Raw genomic sequence first — 12,984 nt, 5'->3', positions numbered from 1 at the left:
CCATGCGCTTCGCCTTCGTTGCCTACCCCAGGAGCAACAACCATGTTGAAAGAGTAAATGGGCTCATCCTTAAGGGCTCCGAAGCCACATAAACAATGTCAAGAGCAAAGGAAGATGGGCAGACCAGCTACTCAGTGTATTCTAGGACCTGCGAACTACCACCGGCCGCTCCACGGGCCAAACGCAGTTTGCCCTTGTTTACGACGCCAAAGTTGTTCTCTTGGCAAAACTCGGGTATTGCTCTTTCCGCATGGGGAGTCTTCGCAAAGCAATAATGCCTCCAAATCACGAGATGAACAACAACTTGCCAAGACGAGCTCCACCTAACCAAGATTGCTCACAACAAAGCTTTGGTAAAGCAAGCCGCCTACAAGTAGAGCGCTACGCGCTTCTACAACTCTCGAGTGAGGCCACGGGCTTTCCTCCAAGGAGACTTCATCCTCAAGAAGGTTCTCAACGTCAAGCTTCAAGGAAAGATACAAACCAAGTGGGAAGACATATGCTACTTCTTGAGCTTGCATTGATTTTTCCCTTGAAGAGGAAAGGGTGACGCATCAAACTAGAGATAAGTATTTCCCTTAGTTTGAGAACCAAGGTACCAATCTAGTAGGAGACAACGTACAAATCACCGAATACCTGCACAAACAATCAAACAACTTGCACCCAATGCGATAAAGGGGTTGTCAATCCCTTCACGGTTACTTGCAAAAGTGAGATCTGATAGAGATAGATAAACGGTAAAGTAAATATTTTTGGTATTTTTGGTTTATAGATAGGAAAGTAAAAGATTGCAAAATAGTAGATCGGAAAGTTATATCATCGAAAATAGACCCGGGAGCCATAGGTTTCACTAGTGGCTTCTCTCAAGATAGCAAATAATACGGTGGGTGAACAAATTACTGCCGAGCAATTGATAGAAAAGCGCAAAGTTATGACGATATCTAAGGCAATGATCATGAATATAGGCATCACGTCCGTGTCAAGTAGACCGAAACGATTCTGCATCTACTACTATTACTCCACACATCGACCGCTATCCAGCATGCATCTAGAGTATTAAGTTCATAAAGAATGGAGTAACGCATTAAGTAAGATGACATGATGTAGAGGAATTAACTCAAGCAATATGATGAAAACCCCATATTTTTATCCTCGATGGCAACAATACAATACGTGCCTTGCTGCCCCTACTGTCACTGGGAAAGGACACTGCAAGATTGAACCAAAAATAGATCAAGACACTTGATAAGACTTTCAATGAGTACATACCTTGACAAGATTTTTGAAGGAGTTCAAAATAGATCAGTCAAAGAAGGAGTTCTTGCCTGTATTGTAAGGTGTGAAGTTGAGTAAAGACTCAAAACCCGACCACGGCAGAAGATAAAGAGAGAATGAAAGTCATTCCCTATGCCTCTGCCATAGGTTGCAATGCTGTGTACCAAACCTGTTGTGTACCTTGCCATGAGTTTGGCAAGGGGGTACAATAGTGATCCGGGACTAGATCACTGGACAGCGGTCAAAATTATCCTTAGTTACCTTAGATAGGACTAAGGAAATGTTTCTCGGTTATGGAGGTGATAAAGAGTTCATCGTAAAGAGTTACGTCGATGCAAGCTTTGACACTGATCTAGATGATTCTAAGTCTCAATCTAGATACATATTGAACGTAGGAGCAATTAGCTAGAGTAGCTCCATGCAGAGCATTGTAGACATAGAAATTTGCGAAATACATACGGATCTGAATGTGGCAGACCCATTGACTAAACTTCTCTCACAAGCAAAACCTGATCACACCTTAGTACTCTTTGGGTGTTAATCACATAGCGATGTGAACTAGATTATTGACTCTAGTAAACCCTTTGGGTGTTGGTCACATGCCGATGTGAACTATGGGTGTTAATCACATAAAGATGTGAACTATTGGTGTTAAATCACATGGCGATGTGAACTAGATTATTGACTCTAGTGCAAGTGGGAGACTGAAGGACATATGCCCTAGAGGCAATAATAAAGTTGTTATTTTATATTTCCTTGTATCATGATAAATGTTTATTATTCATGCTAGAATTGTATTAACCGGAAACTTGATACATGTGTGGATACATAGACAAAACACCGTGTCCCTAGTAAGCCTCTACTAGACTAGCTCGTTAATCAAAGATGATTAAGTTTCCTAACCATAGACATGTGTTGTCATTTGATGAACGGGATCACATCATTAGGAGAATGATGTGATGGACAAGACCCATCTGTTAGCTTAGCATATTGATCGTTCAGTTTTATTGCTATCGTTTTCTTCATATCAAATACGTATTCCTTCGACTATGAGATTATGCAACTCCCGGATACCGGAGGAATACCTTGTGTGCTATCAAACGTCACAACGTAACTGGGTGATTATAAAGATGCTCTACAGGTATCTCCGAAGGTGTTTGTTGGGTTGGCATAGATTGAGATTAGGATTTGTCACTCCGAGTATCGGAGAGGTATCTCTGGGCCCTCTCGGTAATGCACATCATAAGAAGCCTTGCAAGCAAAGTGACTAATGAGTTAGTTACAAAGATGATGTATTACGGAACGAGTAAAGAGACTTGCCGGTAACGAGATTGAACTAGGTATGTGGATACCAACGATCAAATCTCGGGCAAGTAACATACCGATGGACAAAGGGAATAACGTATGTTGTTATAACGGTTCGACCGATAAAGATCTTCGTAGAATATGTAGGAGCCAATATGGGCATCTAGGTTCCGCTATTGGTTATTGACCGGAGAGGTGTCTCTGTCATGTCTACATAGTTCTCAAACCCGTAGGGTCCGCACGCTTAACGTTTGATGACGATATAGTATTATATGAGTTATGTGATTTGGTGACCGAATGTTGTTCGGAGTCCCGGATGAGATCACGGACATGACGAGGAGTCTCAAAATGGCCGAGAGGAAAATATTGATATATAGGACGATGGTATTCGGACACCGGAAGTGTTCTGGAGGGTACCAGGTACTTATCGGGTCACCGGAAAGAGTTTCGGGCACCCCCGGCAAAGATATGGGCCTTATGGGCCAAGTGAGGGAACACACCAGCCCTGGTGCGCCCCTATGGATGACAGCCCTATGAGGATGAGAAGGAAAGAGGGGAGGGCAAGGAAAGTGTGGATTTGGATTCCTACTTCCTTGTCTCTCCCCCCTTCTTTCCTCCCACCTCGGTTATATATGGCAGGGGGGTGCGCGGCTTGGGAGGGACTCCAAGTAGGAGTCCTCCTACTTGGGCGCCTCCTATGGCTGCTCCTCCCTCCCTCCCACCTGTATATATGAGGAGGGGGGCGTCTAGCACACAACAGACAATTTCCAAGCCGTGTGCGGCGCCCCCTCCATAGTTTACACCCTCGGTCATATCTTCGTAGTGCTTAGGAGAAGCCCTACGAGGATCACTTCACCATCACTGTCACCACGCCGTCGTGCTGATGGAACTCATCTACTACCTCGACGTCTTGCTGGATCAAGAAGGCGAGGGACGCCACCGAGCTGAACGCGTGCAGAATTCGGAGATGTCGTGCGTTCGGTACTTGATCGGTCGGAGCTAGAAGAAGTTTGACTACATCAACCGCATTGTCAAACGCTTCCGCTTACGGTCTACAAGGGTACGTAGACACATGCTACCTCTTGAGCACTGTGTTGGTTTTCCCTTGAAGAGGAAAGGGTGATGCAATAAAGTAGCGTAAGTATTTCCCTCAGTTTTTGAGAACCAAGGTATCAATCCAGTAGGAGACCACGCGCAAGTCCCACGCACCTACACAAACAAATAAGAATCTCGCAACCAACGCGATAAAGGGGTTGTCAATCCCTTAACGGTCACTTACGAGAGTGAGATCTAATAGATATGATAAGATAATATTTTTGGTATTTTTATGATAAAGAGTAAAAGTAAAGATTGCAAAAATAAACGGTGCCAGAAATAACTAAGTGTTGGAAGATTAATATGATGGAAAATAGACCCGGGGGCCATAGGTTTCACTAGTGGCTTCTCTCAAGAGCATAAGTATTACGGTGGGTAAACGAATTACTGTCGAGCAATTGATAGAATTGAGCATAGTTATGAGAATATCTAGGTATGATCATGTATATAGGCATCACGTCCGCAACAAGTAGACCGAAACGATTCTGCATCTACTACTATTACTCCGCACATCGACCGCTATCCAGCATGCATCTAGAGTATTAAGTTCATAAGAACAGAGTAATGCTTTGTAGAGGGATAAACTCATGCAATATGATATAAACCCCATCTTTTTATCCTCGATGGCAACAATACAATACGTGCCTTGCTGCCCCTGCTATCACTGGGAAAGGACACCGCAAGATTGAACCCAAAGCTAAGCACTTCTCCCATTGCAAGAAAGATCAATCTAGTAGGCCAAACCAAACTGATAATTCAAAGAGACTTGCAAAGATAACCAATCATACATAAAAGAATTCAGAGGAGATTCAAATATTGTTCATAGATAAACTTGATCATAAACCCACAATTCATCAGATCTCGACAAACACACCACAAAAGAAGATTACATCGAATAGATCTCCAAGAAGATCGAGGAGAACTTTGTATTAAGATCCAAAGAGAGAGAAGAAGCCATCTAGCTAATAACTATGGACCCGAAGGTCTAAGGTAAACTACTCACACATCATCGGAGAGGCTATGGTGTTGATGTATAAGCCCTCCGTGATCAATGCCCCCTCCGGCGGAGCGCCGGAAAAGGCCCCAAGATGGGATCTCACGGGTACAGAAGGTTGCGGCGGTGGAAATAGGGTTTTGGCTCCGTATATGATGTTTCCATGGTACATGGGTATATATAGGAGGAAGAAGTACGTCGGTGGAGCAACAAGGGGCCCACGAGGGTGGAGGGCGCGCCTGGGGGTAGGCGCCCCACCACCTCGTGCCTTCCTCGTTGATTACTTTATGTAGACTCCAAGTCCTCTGGATCACGTTTGTTCCGAAAATCACGTTCCCGAAGGTTTCATTCCGTTTGGACTCTGTTTGATATCCTTTTCCTTCGAAACACTGAAATAGGCAAAAAACAGCAATTTGAGCTGGGCCTCCGGTTAATAGGTTAGTCCCAAAAATAATATAAAAGTGTATAATAAAGCCCAATAAACATCTAAAACAGAATATAATATAGCATGGAACAATAAAAAATTATAGATACGTTGGAGACGTATCAAGCATCCCCAACTTAATTCCTGCTCGACCTCAAGTAGGTAAATGATAAAAATAGAATTTTTGATGTGGAATGCTACTTGGCATAATTTTCAATGTAACCCTCTTAATTGTGGTATGAATATCAGATCTGGAAGATTCAAGATAAAAGTTTAATATTGACATAAAAATAATAATACTTCAAGCATACTAACTAAGCAATTATGTCTTCTCAAAATAACATGGCCAAAGAAAGTTCATCCCTACAAAATCATATAGTTTGGTCATGCTCCATTTTTGTCACACAAGAATGCTCTCATCATGCACAACCCCGATGACAAGCCAAGCAATTGTTTCATACTTTAGTAATCTCAAACTTTTTCAACTTTCACACAATACATGAGCGTGAGCCATGGATATATCACTATGGGTGGAATAGAATATAATGATGGGGGTTATGTGGAGAAGACAAAAAAGGAGAAAGTCTCACATCAACGTGGCTAATCAACATGCTATGGAGATGCGCATCAATTGATGTTAATGTGAGGAATAGGGATTGCCATGCAAAGGATGCACTAGAGCTATAAATGTATGAAAGCTCAACAAAAGAAACTAAGTGGGTGTGCATCCAACTTGCTTGCTCACGAAGACCTAGGGCATTTGAGGAAGCCCATTGTTGGAATATACAAGCCAAATTCTATAACGAAAAATTCTCACTAGTATATGAAAGTGAAAAAACAAGAAACTATCTATCATAAAGATCATGGTGCTACTTTGAAGCACAAGTATGGAAAAAGATAGTAGCACTGCCCCTTTTTATTTTCTTTTTTGGGCCTTTTTTTGGCCTTTCTCTGTTTTTTGGGACAATGCTCTATGAATGATGATCATCACACTTCTATTTATTTATAACTCAATGATTACAACTCGATACTAGAACAAAGTATGACTCTATATGAATGCCTCCGGCGGTGTACCGGGATGGGCAATGAATCAAGAGTGACATGTATGAAATAATATGCATGGTGGCTTTGCCATAAATACGATGTCAACTACATGATCATGCAAGGCAATATGACAATGATGAACGTGTCATGACAAACGGAACGATGGAAAGTTGCATGGCAATATATCTCGGATTGGCTATGGAAATGCCATAATAGGTAGTTCTACATCACAGAGCCGCGCGACACCACTTGGGCGGCGGCTCCCGAGTTCAAGGCCGGAGCCCCAATGCGGCTCACCTCCTGGAAGGAGAAGGGCCCCAACTGGTCGACGTCAGACAAGCTGATAGCGCTGCAAACGCGAATTCAGAGTATGGTGGATAAAAACATCAAGCTCGTCGACGTGATCCAGGTGATGCTGGTTCGCCGGTTTCTCCCCTGCCAAAGCCGAAGCTTCCCTTTACGGGAATTCGATCCAGAGAAGCACCAGACCCTGGGAGGGCTCTTCAGAACTACTCACGAAGATGCCTGGAAGTTGCTCTTCAAGGGCAACGAGAAGCCGCCGGTCATAGATTCGGACCGTGGGCATGATCACACCCATCCCACCAATGAGGTAAGTTCTCCTTTTCATAAGGCGTACCTTCTACTTGTTTGTTCAAGGAGGATGCCTATCCTTTGCTGTATTTTTTCAGGTGTGGACGGAGAGAGCGGAGCGGATCCATAGTTCGGCTCCGCTGCCCGAAGAGCCAGTCATCCCGCTCCTGGTGAAGATGCTGGTTCTGGCACCCTATAGGCCGCCGGAAAAGAAGACCAAGGGGGCCAAAGGTGGCCCCCGTCGCAAGGGTGCTTCGGACGTGACGTCCGAAGACGAAGTGACCCTTTCCTCCATCGCCGAGGACGACGACGAGGAGGAGGAGAACAACCCTCCCCCTGATGAGGGAAAGAAGAAGAGGGCGGCCTCCACGAACCTGGAGGCGGAGACGTCCAAGAAGGGGAAGGGCTCCCTCACGGATAACTCCGCGTGGGACGTCGACAGCAGTCCGGAGCGACGCCCCCGCACTAAGCCTTGGGCTGCATTGTAAGTGCTAAGACTCATACATACCCATAAATCTAGCCTCTCCTCTTTGTTGTGTTGACATGATTAGTTATGCTATTGCAGTCCGGCCCATGACAGCTCCCAGCGATCCTCATCACGAGGTTCGTTGGATTCAAAGGCGATGGCCAGCGAGTCACCGCCGACTGATCACTCCCCCAAGGCCAAGGACGACGTAGAGGTGCTGTCCCGAAGGACTTTCCCAGGCCGGGGAGAGGCTCAGGAGGCGCCAGAAGGCGAAGCCTCCGTCGCCGGACACCAGGGGGAGCCAATCCCCATGGAGACTGGTGATGAGGGCCGTATTCAGTTCGGCCCTCAGCCGAACTCGATTCCGGAGACCGATACGGCTCCGGAATCCGGCATGCAACCTCCTTCGAAAGAAGGGGGTGTGCCTATTCCGCCGGTGACCCCTGTCCAACCAGGGGCACCGGATAATCTGCTGGAAGCACTGCGAGGCGCTTCCATTGCGGATGAGCACCGTGTTCTTATGGGCACGGTAATTGAAAGGGTTCAGTCCGCCAAGAGCGGACTAACCGAAGCCTACATCAGCCTGCTGACAGGTTTTGAGGTAAGCGACGCAAAAAGAGAAAATCCCAATATAGACAGTAGCCCCTGAGACATTGTCCGGTTTTCGGAAAGAAAAAGCCGGACAGAGGATCAATCCCTTATTGCAGGAAACTAACTAAACTTGTCTGAAATGAATACGCAGGCGTCGCTGTTGGCCGCAGCCTCGCATACTGCCGAAGTCTCCGGACTGAAGCAGAGACTGGAGCAGGCCGAGGAGGAGCTCGGCCAGGTGAGGAGGCAGCTCCAAGAAAAACAAGGTATGTAATAACCCGTTATATATTCGAAAAAAGTAAAATGATATGCATTGACCGAAGTGTCATGATATGTATAGAAGCGACGACCGAGGTCGAGGCCCTGAGAAAGGCCCTGACCGAAGCCGAGGGGAAGGCTGTCAAGGAGCAGGCCGCCCGTAAGAAGCTCAAGGCCCGGGTCAACGAGGTCCAACAAGAGCTCCAGGACGCGGTGAGGAAGTGCGAGACCTTGGAGCGCGATGCGTCGGCTCGAGAGACCGAACTCGCCAAGGTTCGTCAGAGCACGGAGACGGCCCGGAATGAGGCCCAGGGCGCCCTCCGGGAGATCCAGGAGGCCAGGAAGATCGCGGCGGGTAAGGCATTTAGTATGTGAAGAAAGTATGTGAAGAGGAAGCATCTTTTACTAACCCGGATTCGGAGTTCTCCAGGGGCTTTTGCTGATCTGCCATGCAGTGTGTCCGACGCCGCGGAGTTCTTCCGAGCCGAAGAAGGGAGCTCCTCGGAGAAGCTGTTCTGGTCGCAATATCTTGCGCCAGAACATCCGGTGCCCTTCAGCGATTAGCTAAAACAGCTGGTCGAGCTGCACAGGGTGGCCGAACTGGCCATGAAGGATTTAATAATCCGGCTGTGGCCAGCCGAAGCTATACCCAGCAGTTACTTCGGCCTCGTGAAGCGGCTGGTGGATGCCTGTCCTCGGCCGGATGCCGTCAAGCGGTCCGTCTGCATTGAGGGCGCGCGTATGGCCTTTGCCCGCGTCAAGGTCTAGTGGGCGAAGATGGACACCATCAAGCTTGTGACCGAGGGGCCGCCCGAGGGCAAGGAGCACCATACACCCGAGCGGTATTTTGGAGACGTCCTGGAGGGGTCTCGTATTGTAGCGACGTAGTGTTCGCAGGACATTATCTTTGAATGAATGTATTCGAGTTGCTTCTACCTTGTATGATAAAACAAAGTGAGTTTGTAATATAATGTTTGTTATGTTTTAAATTTTACCTCCTGTGCGGCCGTGTTGTATGAAATCTGAGGGTTGGGCAGTCTTCGGCTTCTGCCCCCCACGTAGGTAGTACGGAGGTGTTCGGGATGGAATCTAAACAATCTTGATCCAATTATATGGTCCTTGAAGGAGTTGTTTAGCGCAACGAACCAGGCGATCAGACTATGCGGCTTTAACGCCCTCACTTAGCCATAGGAGTTTGACAATAAAAATATTGGCGCAGCCCCTAGTATCCGAACTAGAGTGCTATAAGCGTCTGATCGGGAAGTACCGATCCTTCGCGTAATGTGGAAGAAATCTCCAACGATTTGCAACCTCCGAAGAGCTGACCGGCTCTCGCGCATCATGACAGTCAGTTTTCAGCTTTCTCTACTGAGGTGCTCCTTTGGATAAACCAAGACACAATCGCAGTAGTTCTCCCTTTACTACCTTAGCCGATATAGCGGAACGTAAGGTAGCAAGCACAGGAGCCGGGCAACCCAACTATTGACCAAAGACATGATTCGGAGCAAATGCATATAGTGCTAAATTCGGGGTGCCGAACTATACTATAAAAAGTGTTCGGACTTTTATTGTCGTAGTGCAGGGTGCTATGAAGCCCCTGGCAAATATCAAATGTACCAAAGTGTACGGGTGCTACCTGATAAGGTTACCCACAGGGGAGAAAGAAAGAAAAGAAAGAAAACAGAAATGGTGCAAAGGTGATAAGCTGGGGCCCTAAGGCTCGAGCCGCGAACTGTTTCCATTGTAATTTGATTAATACGTCAAGGCGCATTCATACAAGTACTGCGATAAGCAACAAGCTATTTAATATGCCAAAAACTAAGGGAGAGCTGCATGTGGGTCCTGAAAAATAGGTAGAGTGATCATTAACGAAACCACCTTGAAAATCCCCCATACGTCTGTGTTTCTTGCTGTCTTGGTGTGTTTATCCTTCAAGAGGACTGGTGATCAGGCCATCAGATGGGGCATGCGGGATTGAAACCTAAAAAGGAAACGAATAAAAATGAAAGTATGTGTGTATCCGGTGTCGGTTGAGCCGTACTATGGATCACAAGCTGGCTATGCCTCCGTCGATGCCCATGGATTTTTGAGTGCGTAGTTATGTACGCGCGGTGCGAATGCCACCACTTGACCAGGACTGAGACAAAGGCCGAATTGCTAGTCTAGCTCCTGACGAGCCGAGATGTCCTGTTGTAGGGTAGTTCGGACCCTCTTAACGGTATCCGCGGGCTCGACAGCCGAATTAAGGTTCTGCTTGAGAAGGCCGCTCTGTACTTCTGCTGCTAAGGCAGCTGTGTGCTCTTCTGTACGGAGGGAGCGTTCTGTATTTCCATTGACCGTTATGACGCCACGTAGACCGGGCATCTTGAGCTTGAGATAAGCATAGTGTGGCACTGCGTTGAATCGAGCGAATGCGGTCCATCCGAGCAGTGCGTGATAGCCGCTACGAAAGGGGACGATGTTGAAGATTAACTCCTCGCTTCGGAAATTGACTGGATATCCGAAGACAACCTCTAGTGTGATTGAGCCCATACAGCGTGGCCTCTACACCTGGTATGACTCCCTTGAAGGTAGTCTTTGTGGGCTTGATCCGTGATGGATTAATGCCCATTTTTCGCAATGTATCCTGATAGAGCAGATTGAGGCTGCTACCTCCGTCCATAAGGACGCGCGTCAGGTGAAATCCATCAATGATTGGGTCGAGGACTAGCGTGGCTGAACCGCCATGATGGATACTAGTCGGATGATCCCGACGATCAAAGGTGATCGGGAATGACGACCATGGATTGAATTTTGGGGCGACTGGCTCTATCGCGTAGATGTCCCTTAGTGCGCGCTTGTGCTCCCTTTTGGGGATGTGTGTAGCGTATATCATGTTCACTGTTTTGACTTGAGGGGGAAACTTCTTCTGTCCCCCTGTGTTCGGTTGCCGGGGCTCCTCGTCGTCGTCCTTGCTTTGTGATCCCTTTCCCCTGTTCTTGGCGTTTAATTTGTCGGCCTGTTAAAAAACCCAACAATCTTTGTTGGTATGATTGGCTGGTTTGTCTGGGGTGCCATGTATCTGGCACGGGCGATCGAGTATGCGGTCCAGGCTAGATGGTCCCTGATTGTTTCTTTTGTACGGTTTCTTCCGCTGGCTGGACTTGGAGCCACTGAATCCGGCGTTGACTGTAGTGTCATCGGTATTATCACCATTGCTTCGGCGTTTGTGTCTGTTACGTCGGAGCTTGCCATTGCTGTTTTTGACCTCGGAGGGGCCTGTCTCGCTGGCTGTGTTTTTACTACGAGCCAGCCAACTATCCTCACCCGCGCAAAAGCGGGTCATGAGTGCTGTAAGGGCTGCCATAGACTTTGGCTTTTCTTGGCCGAGGTGGCGGGCGAGCCATTCGTCACGGATGCTATGTTTAAAGGCCGCCAAGGCTTCAGCATCCGGACAGTCGACGATCTGGTTCTTTTTAGTTAGGAACCTAGTCCAGAATTTCCTGGCTGACTCTCCAGGCTGTTGGACTATGTGACTTAGGTCATCGGCATCAGGGTGCCGGACATATGTACCTTGGAAGTTGTCGAGGAAAGCTTCTTCCAAGTCCTCCTAGCTGCCAATAGAATTTTCAGGCAGGCTATTTAGCCAGTGCCGAGCTGGCCCTTTGAGTTTTAGTGGGAGGTATTTGATGGCGTGAAGGTCATCCCCGCGGGCCATGTGGATGTAGAGAATAAAGTCCTCAATCCATACCGCGGGATCGGTTGTTCCATCGTATGATTCGATGTTCACGGGTTTGAACCCTTCGGGGAATTCATGATCCATTACTTCATCAGTGAAGCAAACAGGGTGTGCGGCGCCTCTATATCTGGCCGCATCGCGACGTAGCTCCGATGGAGTCCGTCTGTGGTTGTCGGCCCGGGCGTGACTAGGTTTGTCACGTCCGAATAGGTAGCCATCATCACGTGTCGAGGAATGTCCTCGCGATCCGTAAATCGATCTGGTATATCCTGCTCTACTATCCAGGGTCTGCCGAAGGTCATACGCATGACCCCGAACTGTTTTTTCTCTATTTTTACGTGGCGGTGGGGCAGGCTGCTGTTCGGCCTGAGTTGCCGCTCTATCCCGACCACGTGGTGGTCGGTCCGCCGCACTGTCCTGACCGTGTAGTGGTCGATCGTCCGCATTATGCGAGGGAGGTATGGGCTCCGGCGCCTCTTCATCGAACTGAGGTAGCAACCTTCGCTTCGGTTAACTCTTGGCTGGGCGTCTGAGGCCGTATTCCTCGGCTGCCAGGACATCAGTCCACCTATCGACGAGCAAATCTTGGTCAGCTTGAAGCTGCTGCTGCTTCTTTTTCAGGCTCCTTGCGGTGGCTATTAGCTGGCGCTTGAAGCGCTCCTACTCAAGAGGTTCCTCAGGCACGATGAAATCCTCGTTGCCGAGGCTTTCCTCATCCTTGAGGGCGGACAATAACTACCGTCCTCCGAGTCGTTGGGCATGGCCTGTTCATCGGGGCTATCCTGCCTGTTTTCTTGTTCATCCTGTTCGGATGTTACCTCAACAGGGTCTTCATTGTTTTCGGCATTGTCCGGAGTATTATTTTCTTCGGTGCTAGTATTGCTGTCTTTTGAACGACGTGACTTAGAGCGGCGATGAGGACGCCGGCATTTGTGCTGTGTCTCAGGAGGTTTATTCTCAACTGGATTTTCTTTGTCATCATCGTTGGTTGCTTTGGGTGTATCCACCATGTACACATCGTACAAAGAGGTGGCGGTCCAGCGTCCAGTAAATGGCGGGTTTTGGTTTTGCTCCTCATCGGCATCGTCGTCCATACCGTCGATGTCTTCGGAGCCGTAATCAAGCGTGTCGGTTAAGTCCTCGACAGTGGCTATGAAGTGGGTGGCGGGTGGGAAGCAAAATTCTCCATCGTCAGCCCCTAGTTCGATCCGGACATAGTTCGG

The sequence above is a fragment of the Aegilops tauschii genome, chromosome 3, assembly GCF_002575655.3.
Source record: "Aegilops tauschii subsp. strangulata cultivar AL8/78 chromosome 3, Aet v6.0, whole genome shotgun sequence".
Classification (NCBI taxonomy): domain Eukaryota; kingdom Viridiplantae; phylum Streptophyta; class Magnoliopsida; order Poales; family Poaceae; genus Aegilops; species Aegilops tauschii.
Note: the sequence above shows the minus strand (reverse complement) of the source record.